The sequence below is a fragment of the Hyperolius riggenbachi genome, chromosome 9 (genome assembly GCF_040937935.1).
Source record: "Hyperolius riggenbachi isolate aHypRig1 chromosome 9, aHypRig1.pri, whole genome shotgun sequence".
Lineage (NCBI taxonomy): Eukaryota > Metazoa > Chordata > Amphibia > Anura > Hyperoliidae > Hyperolius > Hyperolius riggenbachi.
In genome coordinates this window covers 42,575,481-42,589,217 of record NC_090654.1, presented here as the reverse complement: position 1 = coordinate 42,589,217, position 13,737 = coordinate 42,575,481, and the positions used below count along the sequence as shown (strand labels likewise).

General features: G+C 47.1%; 2 protein-coding genes across 3 annotated transcripts in view; one reads left to right on the top strand and one right to left on the bottom strand.

The window, feature by feature from the left end:
- Positions 1–13,737, bottom strand: part of LOC137533424 (farnesyl pyrophosphate synthase-like) — a 98,346-nt gene that overhangs the window by 76,244 nt on the left and 8,365 nt on the right. The gene's annotated exons all lie outside the window — the stretch shown is intronic.
- Positions 5,893–13,737, top strand: part of LOC137532271 (farnesyl pyrophosphate synthase-like) — a 209,548-nt gene continuing 201,703 nt past the window's right edge. For both annotated transcript variants that reach the window (XM_068252601.1, XM_068252600.1), the window contains exon 1: positions 5,893–5,971. The gene's annotated coding sequence lies outside the window, so the exon portion shown is untranslated. The remainder of the gene's footprint in view (positions 5,972–13,737) is intronic.

Genomic DNA, 13,737 nt, shown 5'->3' with positions numbered 1-13,737 from the left:
GGGGCCGGAGCATCGGAGAGCGGCTGCGCGGGCACAGGATGTCTGCGGGGGACTGTTAGAAGCCCCAGGTAAGTTCAACTCATTTTCCCCCGACCCCCCTACAGTATCCCTTTAAGTTGTTGGCGCGCACACTTTTTCTAATCTTGACATACAGTCACTCAATTATCAAGTGTATCAGCTTTGGGGTCCTTAGTATCAATACTTTGTATATTCCCATTGAAAAATAAACAAATCTGATTGGCTGTTTGTGGCTCCGCCCCCTTTCTGAATTTGAACCCTAATCACCCAGTGACCAACTGTACCAGGTTTGAGGCATCTGCTGTTAACAGTGTAAGAATGGTAGCAGCTTAAATATTCCCTTTGAAAATCGAAAGGTGAATTTTTATTGGCTGTTGTAGGCTCCACCTACCTTCCAAAATCCTTATCTCATTTACCCAGTGACCAACTTTAGTGAATTTGGACCCCAGTCACACAAAGACCGACTGTAGCAAGTTTGAAGCCTCTGCCATTAACAGTGTAAGAATGGCAGCAGTTTAAATATTCCCCTTGAAAATAAATAGGTGAATTTTGATTGGCTGTTGTAGGCTCCACCCACTTTCCTTAATATTAATCCCAACACCCAGTGACCAAGTGTGCCAAGTTTGAGAACCCTGCCATTAACAGTCTAAAAATGGCTGCAGTTTACATTTTCCCATTCTAAATGAATGGCTGAAATTTGATTGGCTGTTTTATGCTCCACCCACTTTTCCTGGATTTGTAACCTCAGTCACCAAGTGACCACCTGTGCCAAGTGTGGGGACTCTGGCTTGATTACTGTGAGAATGGCAGCCTTTTAAATTTTTTCCATTGACATGAATGGGTGAAATCTGATTTGCTGTTTTTAGCTCCGCCCAGGTGTGCAGGGGGGACGCGAGACCCCCAGAACATATCATCCCAGGTAGTAAGGGATCTGTATACCAAGTTTCATTAAAATCGCTCAAGCCGTTTTCGAGTGACTGACGCAAGCACGCATGCACACACACACACCTGATTTTATATATAGATATACCGTATACTCGCAAGCAAGCCGACCCGCATATAAGCCGACCCCTCAACTTTTTGCTGAAAAACCAGGAAAAAATTATTGACCCCCATATAAGCCGGGGGTAGGAAATGCTGGCCGTGTGACCCCCCCCCCCCCCAGTGTGTCCCAGTATAGTTAGTATAGTGCCCAGTATAGCTAGTGAAGTGCCCAGTATAGCTAGTGAAGTGCCCAGTACAGCTAGTAAAGTGCCCAGTATAGCTAGTATAGTGCACAGTATAGGTAGTATAGTGCTCGGTATAGCTAGTATAGTGCCCCAGTATAGCTAGTATTTTGCCCCAGTATAGCTAGTATAGTGCCCAAGTATAGCTAGTATAGTGCCCAGTATAGCTAGTATAGTGCCCAAGTATAGCTGGTATATTGCCCAGTATAGCTAGTATAGTGCCCAGTATAGCTAGTATAGTGCCCAGTATAGGTAGTATAGTGCTCGGTATAGCTAGTATAGTGCCCAAGTATAGCTAGTATAGTGCTCAGTATAGCTAGTATAGTGCCCAGTATAGCTAGTATAGTGCCCCAGTATAGCTAGCATAGTGCCCAGTATCGCTAGTAAAGTGCCCCAGTATAGCTAGTTTAGTGCCCAGTATAGGTAGTATAGTGCTCGGTATAGTGCCAGGTATAGCTAGTATAGTGCCCAAGTATAGCTAGTATAGTGCTCGGTATAGCTAGTTTAGTGCCCAAGTATAGCTAGTATAGTGCCCAGTATGGCTAGTATAGTGCCCCAGTATGGCTAGTATACTGCTCGGTATAGCTAGTATAGTGCTCGGTATAGCTAGTATAGTGCCCAGTATAGCTAGTATAGTGCTCGGTATAGCTAGTATAGTGCCCAGTATAGGTAGTATAGTGCTCGGTATAGCTAGTATAGTGCCCAAGTATAGCTAGTATAGTGCTCAGTATAGTTAGTATAGTGCCCAGTATAGCTAGTATAGTGCCCCAGTATAGCTAGCATAGTGCCCAGTATCGCTAATAAAGTGCCCCAGTATAGCTAGTTTAGTGCCCAGTATAGGTAGTATGGTGCTCGGTATAGTGCCAGGTATAGCTAGTATAGTGCCCAAGTATAGCTAGTATAGTGCTCGGTATAGCTAGTTTAGTGCCCAAGTATAGCTAGTATAGTGCCCAGTATGGCTAGTATAGTGCCCCAGTATGGTTAGTATAGTGCTCGGTATAGCTAGTATAGTGCTCGGTATAGCTAGTATAGTGCTCAGTATAGCTAGTATAGTGCTCGGTATAGCTAGTATAGTGCCCAGTATAGGTAGTATAGTGCTCGGTATAGCTAGTATAGTGCCCCAGTATAGCTAGTATAGTGCCCAGTATAGCTAGTATAGTGCCCAGTATGGCTAGTATAGTGCCCCAGTATGGTTAGTATAGTGCTCGGTATAGCTAGTATAGTGCTCGGTATAGCTAGTATAGTGCCCCAGTATAGCTAGTATAGTGCTCAGTATAGCTAGCATAGTGCCCAGTATAGCTAGTATAGTGCTCAGTATAGCTAGTATAGTGCCCCAGTATAGCTAGTATAGTGCCCAGTATAGCTAGTATAGTGCCCCAGTATAGCTAGTATAGTGCCCCAGTATAGCTAGTATAGTGCCCAAGTATAGCTAGTATAGTGCTCAGTATAGCTAGTATAGTGCTCAGTATAGCTAGTATACTGTAACGGCGATGTGTAACGACTGTAACGGCAATGTGTATCGCCGTTACTATGGAAACCGCTCTGCCTACAGCTTCCTGTCATCACACAGCAGCCGCCATGGAGCGAGCTGCTGTGAGCTATTTACATGCCCGGGAGATGGAGAGGGGACTATTGGAAGCCGCACAGTAAGCTAATAGCAGTGGCGGACGCGGGGGGCGACCTACGACCAACGAGACTCGCAAGCAAGCCGACCCCCCAACTTTTGCCCCACTTTTGGGGGTTCAAAAATTCGGCTTGCTTGCGAGTATATACGGTACATATATATAGGTAGTAAGGGATCTGTATACCAAGTTTCATTAAAATCGCTCAAGCCGTTTTCGAGTGACTGACGCAAGCACGCATGCACACACACACACCTGATTTTATATATAGATATACCGTATACTCGCAAGCAAGCCGACCCGCATATAAGCCGACCCCTCAACTTTTTGCTGAAAAACCAGGAAAAAATTATTGACCCCCATATAAGCCGGGGGTAGGAAATGCTGGCCGTGTGACCCCCCCCCCCCAGTGTGTCCCAGTATAGTTAGTATAGTGCCCAGTATAGCTAGTGAAGTGCCCAGTATAGCTAGTGAAGTGCCCAGTACAGCTAGTAAAGTGCCCAGTATAGCTAGTATAGTGCACAGTATAGGTAGTATAGTGCTCGGTATAGCTAGTATAGTGCCCCAGTATAGCTAGTATTTTGCCCCAGTATAGCTAGTATAGTGCCCAAGTATAGCTAGTATAGTGCCCAGTATAGCTAGTATAGTGCCCAAGTATAGCTGGTATATTGCCCAGTATAGCTAGTATAGTGCCCAGTATAGCTAGTATAGTGCCCAGTATAGGTAGTATAGTGCTCGGTATAGCTAGTATAGTGCCCAAGTATAGCTAGTATAGTGCTCAGTATAGCTAGTATAGTGCCCAGTATAGCTAGTATAGTGCCCCAGTATAGCTAGCATAGTGCCCAGTATCGCTAGTAAAGTGCCCCAGTATAGCTAGTTTAGTGCCCAGTATAGGTAGTATAGTGCTCGGTATAGTGCCAGGTATAGCTAGTATAGTGCCCAAGTATAGCTAGTATAGTGCTCGGTATAGCTAGTTTAGTGCCCAAGTATAGCTAGTATAGTGCCCAGTATGGCTAGTATAGTGCCCCAGTATGGCTAGTATACTGCTCGGTATAGCTAGTATAGTGCTCGGTATAGCTAGTATAGTGCCCAGTATAGCTAGTATAGTGCTCGGTATAGCTAGTATAGTGCCCAGTATAGGTAGTATAGTGCTCGGTATAGCTAGTATAGTGCCCAAGTATAGCTAGTATAGTGCTCAGTATAGTTAGTATAGTGCCCAGTATAGCTAGTATAGTGCCCCAGTATAGCTAGCATAGTGCCCAGTATCGCTAATAAAGTGCCCCAGTATAGCTAGTTTAGTGCCCAGTATAGGTAGTATGGTGCTCGGTATAGTGCCAGGTATAGCTAGTATAGTGCCCAAGTATAGCTAGTATAGTGCTCGGTATAGCTAGTTTAGTGCCCAAGTATAGCTAGTATAGTGCCCAGTATGGCTAGTATAGTGCCCCAGTATGGTTAGTATAGTGCTCGGTATAGCTAGTATAGTGCTCGGTATAGCTAGTATAGTGCTCAGTATAGCTAGTATAGTGCTCGGTATAGCTAGTATAGTGCCCAGTATAGGTAGTATAGTGCTCGGTATAGCTAGTATAGTGCCCCAGTATAGCTAGTATAGTGCCCAGTATAGCTAGTATAGTGCCCAGTATGGCTAGTATAGTGCCCCAGTATGGTTAGTATAGTGCTCGGTATAGCTAGTATAGTGCTCGGTATAGCTAGTATAGTGCCCCAGTATAGCTAGTATAGTGCTCAGTATAGCTAGCATAGTGCCCAGTATAGCTAGTATAGTGCTCAGTATAGCTAGTATAGTGCCCCAGTATAGCTAGTATAGTGCCCAGTATAGCTAGTATAGTGCCCCAGTATAGCTAGTATAGTGCCCCAGTATAGCTAGTATAGTGCCCAAGTATAGCTAGTATAGTGCTCAGTATAGCTAGTATAGTGCTCAGTATAGCTAGTATACTGTAACGGCGATGTGTAACGACTGTAACGGCAATGTGTATCGCCGTTACTATGGAAACCGCTCTGCCTACAGCTTCCTGTCATCACACAGCAGCCGCCATGGAGCGAGCTGCTGTGAGCTATTTACATGCCCGGGAGATGGAGAGGGGACTATTGGAAGCCGCACAGTAAGCTAATAGCAGTGGCGGACGCGGGGGGCGACCTACGACCAACGAGACTCGCAAGCAAGCCGACCCCCCAACTTTTGCCCCACTTTTGGGGGTTCAAAAATTCGGCTTGCTTGCGAGTATATACGGTACATATATATATAGCCTTGTCCTTAACTGTCCCTCAGAGCAGTTCACAATCTAATCCCTGCCACGGTCATATGTCTATGTATGTATCGTGTAGTGCATGTATCGTAGTCTAGGGACAATTTAGGGGGTTGGGAGGAAACTGGAGTGCCCAGAGGAAACCCACACAGACACGGGGAGAACATACAAACTCCTTGCAGATGTTACAAACAGTCAAGGTGTCGGGGTACTCACCCACCCAGGCTTCCCACACCTGGTCCGCCGGTGCACGATCACTCCGTGGGTCACCACTTCCCAAACTGTGTACAATGTAATAAGAATAGAGGCCGGAACTCCACTGGCGATAATAAACTTGCGTTTATTCAAGAAAGTTGCAAACACGCCGCCATGTTTCGGGGTTACCCCCTTCCTCAACTTGAGAAAGCGGGTAACCCCCAAATATGTCATGTTTGCAACTTTCTTGAGTAAACTCAAGTTTATCATCACCAGTGAAGTATTTTTGTTTTCTTGCAGATGTTGACCTGGCTGGGATTCAAACCAGGGACCCAGTGCTGCAAGGCGACGGCGAGAGCACTAACCACTACACCACCGTGCTTTCTTGTTCTACTGTTCTCCCCCTTCAGTACAGTGTTGCCCCCACACAGAATAGCAGTAAGCAATGGAGCTTTACAGGGCTACAGTCTTTTGATTCCCACTCCTTATATGCATGGCACAGGCTCATTGCAGTTCTACGCTGAGTGGGAAAAGTCAGGGTGTGTCTTGCCTGGTGATGCAGACAGTGTGGGGAAGGGGTGGGAGATGAGACTATATAAGTAATGCCGGGAGATGACAGCAGCACAACTGGAGACAGAGATACCAGCAGGTAAGGGGAGTGCTAGTAATAGCAGTGTGTAAAGAGTGGTGGTGGGGGAGAGGGTGGAGGCTCTGGGATGGTATGAGGGGCAAGAATGACATATGGTGATCTGGCTGCTGTACTACACACTGGAGTAACATTGATGTGAAGGGTCATATGGGCATTGATGTGGTGCTTGTTGCTTTTCTATATTTGTGTATTGAGTGTATGAGATATCTGAAGGACAAGAATGCTGTCTAGACAGACTCTGTAGGTTTCCTCTGTTCTTTCACTCCCAGTGGAGAATATAGGGCATCAGTGAAGACTTTCTATTTAGATTTATTTGTTGCTATCTTTCTAATATCTTCTCCCACTGATCTTGTCCGTGTTTTTTGAGGCCACCTCTTATTCTTGACCCTGTGGATTCTTCACAGTGAGGCCTGGTCCACACTAGGTCCGGAAACGTATCCGTGGCTGCGTTTTTCAAACCTGATGAAAAACGGAGTCCCGGATACTAATGTTCAAAATAGCAGCCAGCCTCACCCAAGTAAAAAACGGATCTGTCTGCGTATGCGGGGACCCGTTTTCAAAACCTGAATGGAAGGTCCGGATCTGCTGCATTTTCACGCAACGGATCAGGACCACGGATACATGCAGGGGTAGTGAAAAGCAATGAGAAAACGCATCTCCAGCTCCACAGGCAAAAAACTGATGTGAAAATGGATAGCCTGAGCTTTATGATTGGCCCAAAAAAATCCTCCCACTCCTTCCTAATGATAGAGACGTTTTCTGTCAGGGAAAAACTGAACGGAAACTGATGCAAAACTGATGCACTTTCATCAGTTTGCAGTACGGTGGTACTTTCCCTAATCTTCCCCTGATCCGGACTGCAGTGTCCGTCCTGCAACTGTGTCTAGTGTGGACCTAGCCTGATGCTCGTAAGGCTGCATTTCGACTTTGAGTGGTTTCGATTCAACTAATCAAAATTAGGAATGAAATCACATTTTCAATGCGAATTCAATTACAAGTCGAGAAAATGCATTGTATCCATAATAACAAGTCAAAATTACAACTGTATTTATTACTGCTTGCACACTGTTTTTTATACATGCTATAAATATAATACATAGTTACATAGTTATTTTGGTTGAAAAAAGACATCGAGTTCAACCAGAGAACAAAGTACAACACCAGCCTGCTCCCTCACATATCCCTGTTGATCCAGAGGAAGGCGAAAAACCCCTTACAAGGCATGGTCCAATTAGCCCCAAAAGGGAAAAAAATTCCTTCCCGACTCCAGATGGCAATCAGATAAAATCACTGGATCAACATCATTAGGCATTACCTAGTAATTGTAGCCATGGATGTCTTTCAACGCAATGAAGGCATCCAAGCCCCCTTTAAATGCAGGTATAGAGTTTGCCATAACTACTTCCTGTGGCAATGCATTCCACATCTTAATCACTCTTACTGTAAAGAACCCTTTCCTAAATAAATGTCTAAAACGTTTTTCCTCCATGCGCAGATCATGTCCTCTAGTCCTTTGAGAAGGCCTAGGGACAAAAAGCTCATCCGCCAAGCTATTATATTGCCCTCTGATGTATTTATACATGTTAATTAGATCCCCTCTAAGGCGTCTTTTCTCCAGACTAGATAAACCCAGTTTATCTAACCTTTCTTGGTAAGTGAGACCTTCCATCCCACGTATCAATTTTGTTGCTTGTCTCTGCACCTGCTCTAAAACTGCAATATTTTTTGTAATGTGGTGCCCAGAACTGAATTCCATATTCCAGATGTGGCCTTACTTGAGAGTTAAACAGGAGCAATATTATGCTAGCATCTCAAGTTTTTATTTCCCTTTTAATGCATCCCAAAATTTTGTTATCTTTAGCTGCAGCGGCTTGGCATGGAGTACGATTATTTAACTTGTTGTCGATGAGTACTCCTAAGTCCTTCTCCAAGTTTGATGTTCCCAACTGTATCCCATTTATTTTGTATGGTGCTAGACCATTGGTAAGACCAAAATGCATGACTTTACATTTTTCAACATTGAATTTCATCTGCCATGTATGTGCCCATATAGCCATCCTATCCAGATCCTGTTGCAATATGACACTATCTTCCTGAGAGTTGATGATTCTGCACAATTTTGTATCATCTGCACAAATAGCAACATTGCTCACTACTGCATCTACTAGGTCATTAATAAATAAATTGAAGAGCACTGGACCCAGTACAGACCCCTGTGGGACCCCACTGCTAACAGTCTCCCATTTGGAGTAAGATCCATTGACCACAACTCTTTGTTTTCTGTCCATTAGCCAGTTCCCTATCCATGCACACAGACTCTTCCCCAGTCCTTGCATCCTCAACTTTTGCACCAGACTTTTGTGTGGAACAGTGTCGAAGGACTTTGCAAAATCCAAGTATATCACATCTACAGCATTCCCAATATCCACATTAGCGTTCACTACCTCATAAAAGCTGAGCATGTTAGTCAAACAGGACCTGTCTTTAGTAAACCCATGTTGATGCTGAGAAATAAGATTATTTTCTACTATGAAGTCATGTATAGTATCTCTTAGAACCCCTCAAATAGTTTGCATACAACTGATGTTAAGCTTACAGGTCTATAATTTCCTGGATCAGATTTTTTTTGCCCTTCTTAAATAATGGGAAAACGTGGGCTGTACGCCAATCCACTGGGACTCTGCCAGTTAAAAGAGAGTCACAAAAGATAAGATAAAGGGGTTTATCTATAACTGAACTTAATTCCCTTAGGACCCGAGGATGCATGCCATCCGGGCCAGGTGCCTTGTCTATTTTTAATTTATTTAGTCTTGCCTTCACTTCTTCCTGCGTTAAGTATTTAATATTACAGTTAGAAGATTGAGACTCTTCTGCCTGTGTAATTTGCAATAATGCTGTTTCCTTTGTGAAGACAGAAGCAAAGAAAGCATTTAATATCTCTGCCTTACCTTGGTCATCAGGGCCGTGCAGAGGATCCTCAAGGGGGGGGGTGCTCAAATTTGAAAAAGGGGCCCTAATCGATCAATCATGCTAAATTGTTTATGTAATACCCCCTGCCCAGAAAGCAGTAATAGACCGTCTTAAACCCCCCCCCCCCCCCCCCCCCACACACACACCTTTGAAGCAGCATCAGGCAGACTTTGTGTCTCCTTCCAACCAAGTCTTTTGGCTCCACCACCCTCAAATCAGCAGTGATAGGTGCCCACTATTAGAGTGGGCCCAGTGGAGCCTGAGGTAGGCAATGACTCACCTTTCATTACTGGGAACCTCTGTCCCTCTTGATCAGCACCCAAGCTTCTTTTCAGGCAAAGAAGAAGTGGCTGCCAATATGCAGTGGTTGCTAAGCATTAGTAAGTGCTAAAGTGCCATATGAAGGCCAGATATGAGTATTGGGTGCAGGGTGCTTGGTGCAAGTACTGGGTGCTTGTTATAGTGGGGGTTACTGGATGAGTGTAATGTGGGTGCTGAATATTGGTGGGATTGTTGTGGGAGCAGGGGGTGGGAGGTCACTGTGGGTACTGATATGAATGGCATAGTTGCTGCTAGGTTAGGTAGTGGTCAGTGTGGTTGCTGGGAGAGGTAGGGGTCAGTGTGGGTGTTGGGGGAAGGGTAAGTCACTGTGGGTGCTGGGGGGGGGGGGGGGGGTCAAAGTGGGTGCTGTGGAAGGTAGAGGCCAGTATGGATGCCGGAGGAAAGGGAGGTCACTGTGGGTCCTTTAGCGGAGGTCACTGTGGGTCTTGGGGGAGGTGGAGGTCATTATGGGTGCTGGAGGAAGGGGAGGTCACTGTGGGTGCTGCTGTGAATGGCATAGTTGCTCATAGTTGCTGCTAGGGGAGGTGGAGGTCAGTGTGGTTGCTAAGGGAAGGAGAGAACAGTGTGGGTGCTAGGGGAAGGGTAGGTCACTGTGGGTGCTGTGGAAGGTAGAGGTCAGTATGGGTGCTGGAGGAAGGGGAGGTCACTGTGGGTGCTGGGAGAAGTAAGTGTGGTTACTGGAGGTGAGAGAAGTCATTGTGGATGCTGGGTGTTGGGAGAGGTCACTGTTGATGCTAGTGAGGGGAGGGGTCACTATAGGTGCTGCTTTTGCGATGGGAGGTCCCTGTGGGTGCTGCAGGGGACTGGAGGGTAGTCACTGGGGAAGGGAAAGATCACTGTGGGTGCTGGAGGAGTGATAGGTCAGTGTGGGTGCTGGAGTACGCAGGATCACTGCAAGAGCTGGGAAGGGAGAGGTGATTGTAGGTGCTAGGTGGAAGGAGAGGTCACTGTGGGTGCTAGGTGGAGGGAGAGGTCACTGTGGGTGCTTCGGAGGGAGAGATCACTGTGGGTGCTAGGTGGAAGGAGAGGTCACTGTGGGTGCTAGGTGGAGGGAGAGGTCACTGTGGGTGCTGGGGAAGGGAGAGGTTACTGTGGGTGCTGGGGAGGGAGAGGTCACTGCGGTTGCTGGGGAAGGGAGAGATCACTGTGGGTGCTAGGTGGAGGAAGAGGTCACTGTGGGTGCTAGGTGGAGGGAGAGGTCACTGTGAGTGCTGGGTGGAAGGAGAAGTCACTGTGGGTGCTTGGTGGATAGGTCACTGTGGGTGCTAGGTGGAGGGAGAGGTCACTGTGGGTGCTAGGTGGAAGGAGAGGTCACTGTGGGTGATAGGTGGAGGGAGAAGTCACTGTGGATTCTAGGTCGATGGAGAGGTCACTGTGGGTGCTGGGGAAGGGAGAGGTCACTATGGGTACTAGATGGAGGGAGAGGTCACTGCTGGGGAAGGGAGAGATCACTTTGGGTGCTAGGTGGAGGAAGAGGTCACTGTGGGTGCTAGGTGGAGGGGGTAGTCACTGTGGGTGCTAGGTGGATGGAGAGGTCACTGTGGGTGCTGGGGAAGGGAGAGGTCACTGTGGGTGCTGGGTTGAGGAGGAGGTCACTGTGGGTGCTAGGTGGAGGGAGAGGTCACTGTGGGTGCTAGGTGGATGGAGAGGTCACTGTGGGTGCTAGGTGGATGGAGAGGTCCCTGTGGGCGCTAGGTGGATGGAGAGGTCACTGTGGGTGCTGGGGAAGGGAGATCACTGTGGGTGCTGGGTTGAAGAAGAGGTCACTGTGGGTGCTAGGTGGAGGGAGAGGTCACTGTGGGTACTAGGTGGAGGGAGAGGTCACTGCTGGGGAAGGGAGAGATCACTGTGGGTGCTAGGTGGAGGAAGAGGTCACTGTGGGTGCTAGGTGGAAGGAGAGGTCACTGTGGGTGCTAGATGGAAGGAGAGGTCACTGTGGGTGCTAGGTGGAAGGAGAGGTCACTGTGGGTGCTAGGTGGATGGAGAGGTCACTGTGGTTGCTAGGTGGATGGAGAGATTGTGGGTGCTGGGGAAGGGAGAGATCACTGTGGGTGCTAGGCGGAGGGAGAGGTAACTGCGGGTGCTGGGGGAGGGAGAGGTCATAGTGGGTGCAGCTAGGTAGACACCATTTTACTTGCTCCCACACAGCGGGGTGGAGCTTCCCACGGGTGGGGCTTATCACAATGAGGGCGGAGCTTGTTTTTTACAGCCAGAGGGACCTATTTTTGAAGATTTTAAAAAGGGGGTGGTGGCTTGGCACCCAAAGCACCCCCCTCTACATGTGCCTGTTGGTCATCCACCATTGAGTTCCCACCCTCATCCTTTAGGAGTCCTATACAGTCAACCTTTCTTTTTTTAGAGTTGATGTACTTGTAAAACTTTTTTGGGTTAGATTTGATATCCCTAGCGATTGGATTTTCAGCCTCGATCTTTGCCAGCCTAATTTCTTTTTTACAATTTTTTTGCACTCCTTGTAATTGCTTAGTGCAGCCTCGGTCCCCTCCTGTTTTAGGACCTTATAGGCATTCTTTTTACTCTTCATTTTATCTTTAACCTTTCTATTCATCCGTAGAGGCCTTTTTTTATTCCTAGACATTTTGTTTATATATGGGATATACATACTACAATAGTGATTGAGAATAAGTTTAAAAGCTTGCCATTTCCCTTCAGTGTCCTCCCCTTGTAGTACATTATCCCAGTTCACCAAACTTAGTGCCTGCCTAAGTTGATTGAACTTTGCTTTTCTAAAATTCATAGTTTTAGTGGTCCCGCTGCCCCGTGGCCTATCAATTACCAGATCAAACGTTATCATGTTGTGATCTCTATTTCCCAAATGTTCTTGAACCTGCACATTTGATACATTATCTGGTCTATTAGAAATGATCAGATCCAGTAGCGCATTCCCCCTAGTTGGTTCCGTTACCATTTGAGTCAAGTAATTGTCCTGTAGTGCTGCCAGAAATCTGCTGCTTTTACCAGAATGGGTAGCCTCAATACCCCAGTCAATGTCTGGAAAATTGAAGTCGCCCATAAATATGACCTCATTTTTACTGACAGCTTTTTCAATCTGCTGTAGTAATCGCAGTTCTGCAGCTTCATTAATAAGAGGTGGCCTGTAGCATACCCCAATAAGCAATTGGCAACTTTTATTTCCACCATGAATATTTACCCAAACGGACTCCACATCTTCGCAATCTTCCTCCATCTCATCGTTGAGGACAGCTGTAAAAGAATTCTTAACAAAGAGACAAACCCCTCCACCTTTTTTCCCTGTTCTAACCTTCCTAAACACATTGTAATCCTCTAAATTGGCTATCCAGTCATGGCCTTCATCCATCCATGTCTCGGTTATTCCCACAATTAGTGATGTCGCGAACCTCCGATTTTCGGTTCGCGAACCCCGGAGGGGAGGCGAACTTTGAAAAATAGAAAAAATTATGCTGGCCAGAAAAGTGATGGAAAACATGTTTCAAGGGGTCTAACACCTAGACCCCCAGGTGGCGGAGTGGGATAGACACCAAAAGTCTCGGGGAACAATCTGGATTTGACGCAAAGCAGCATTTTAAGTGCAGAAATCACATTGAATGCTAAATTGCAGGGCTAAAGTGCTTTCAAACATCTTGCATGTGTATACATGAATCAGGGAGTGTAATTAGAGTACTGCTTCACACTGACACACCAAACTCACTGTGTAACGCACCGCAAACAGCTGTTTGCGTAGTGACGGCCGTGCTGGACTGGTGCGCAACATGGTCAGAGTGCAGGCGGTGGCAGTTTTCCAGCTCATATGGTTGCCGGGCTGTGGTAGCTAAATGATAGAACAACAGTGACTGTCCAGCCGATCAAATTTGGTCTGTCCACAATGAAGCAACGACCTTATTATCTTCTTGTATGTAGGTAGGCATAGGTAGGAGTCCCAGTATAGGTAGGTAGGCATAGGTAGGAGACCCAGTATAGGTAGGTAGGCACAGGTAGATGTCCCAGTAGTTAGCTAGGCAGGGCCGAGCCTAAGCGGGTGCTGCGGGTGCATTGCACTCAGGTGCCTGCCGCTCACCCCCTCTGGCCGCGGCTCCCTCCCTCCCTGTGGCCGCCACGTCACTGCTCAGACCTCGATTAGGTGGCGACCAGTCGTGCTGGCGCTAGGACCTAGCACACTGCACTGATATGCGGAAGTGACATCACTTCCGCATATAGAGCGGGTGCGTCCGGCGCCCGCTCGTACTGGTCGGGTCGCCGCTGATCCTGGGGTCTGCAAGGTGAGGGGGGAGCGGCGGCGGCTAGAGGGGGGAGCTCCCTGTCACTCACTGCCTAAAGGGGCTCCCTGTCACTCACTACTCAAACGGGCTCCCTGTCTCTTACTGCCTAAAGGGGCTCCCTGTCACTCACTGCCTAAAGGGGTTCCCTGTCACTCACTGCCTAAAGGGGCTCCCTGTCACTCACTACTCAAACAGGCT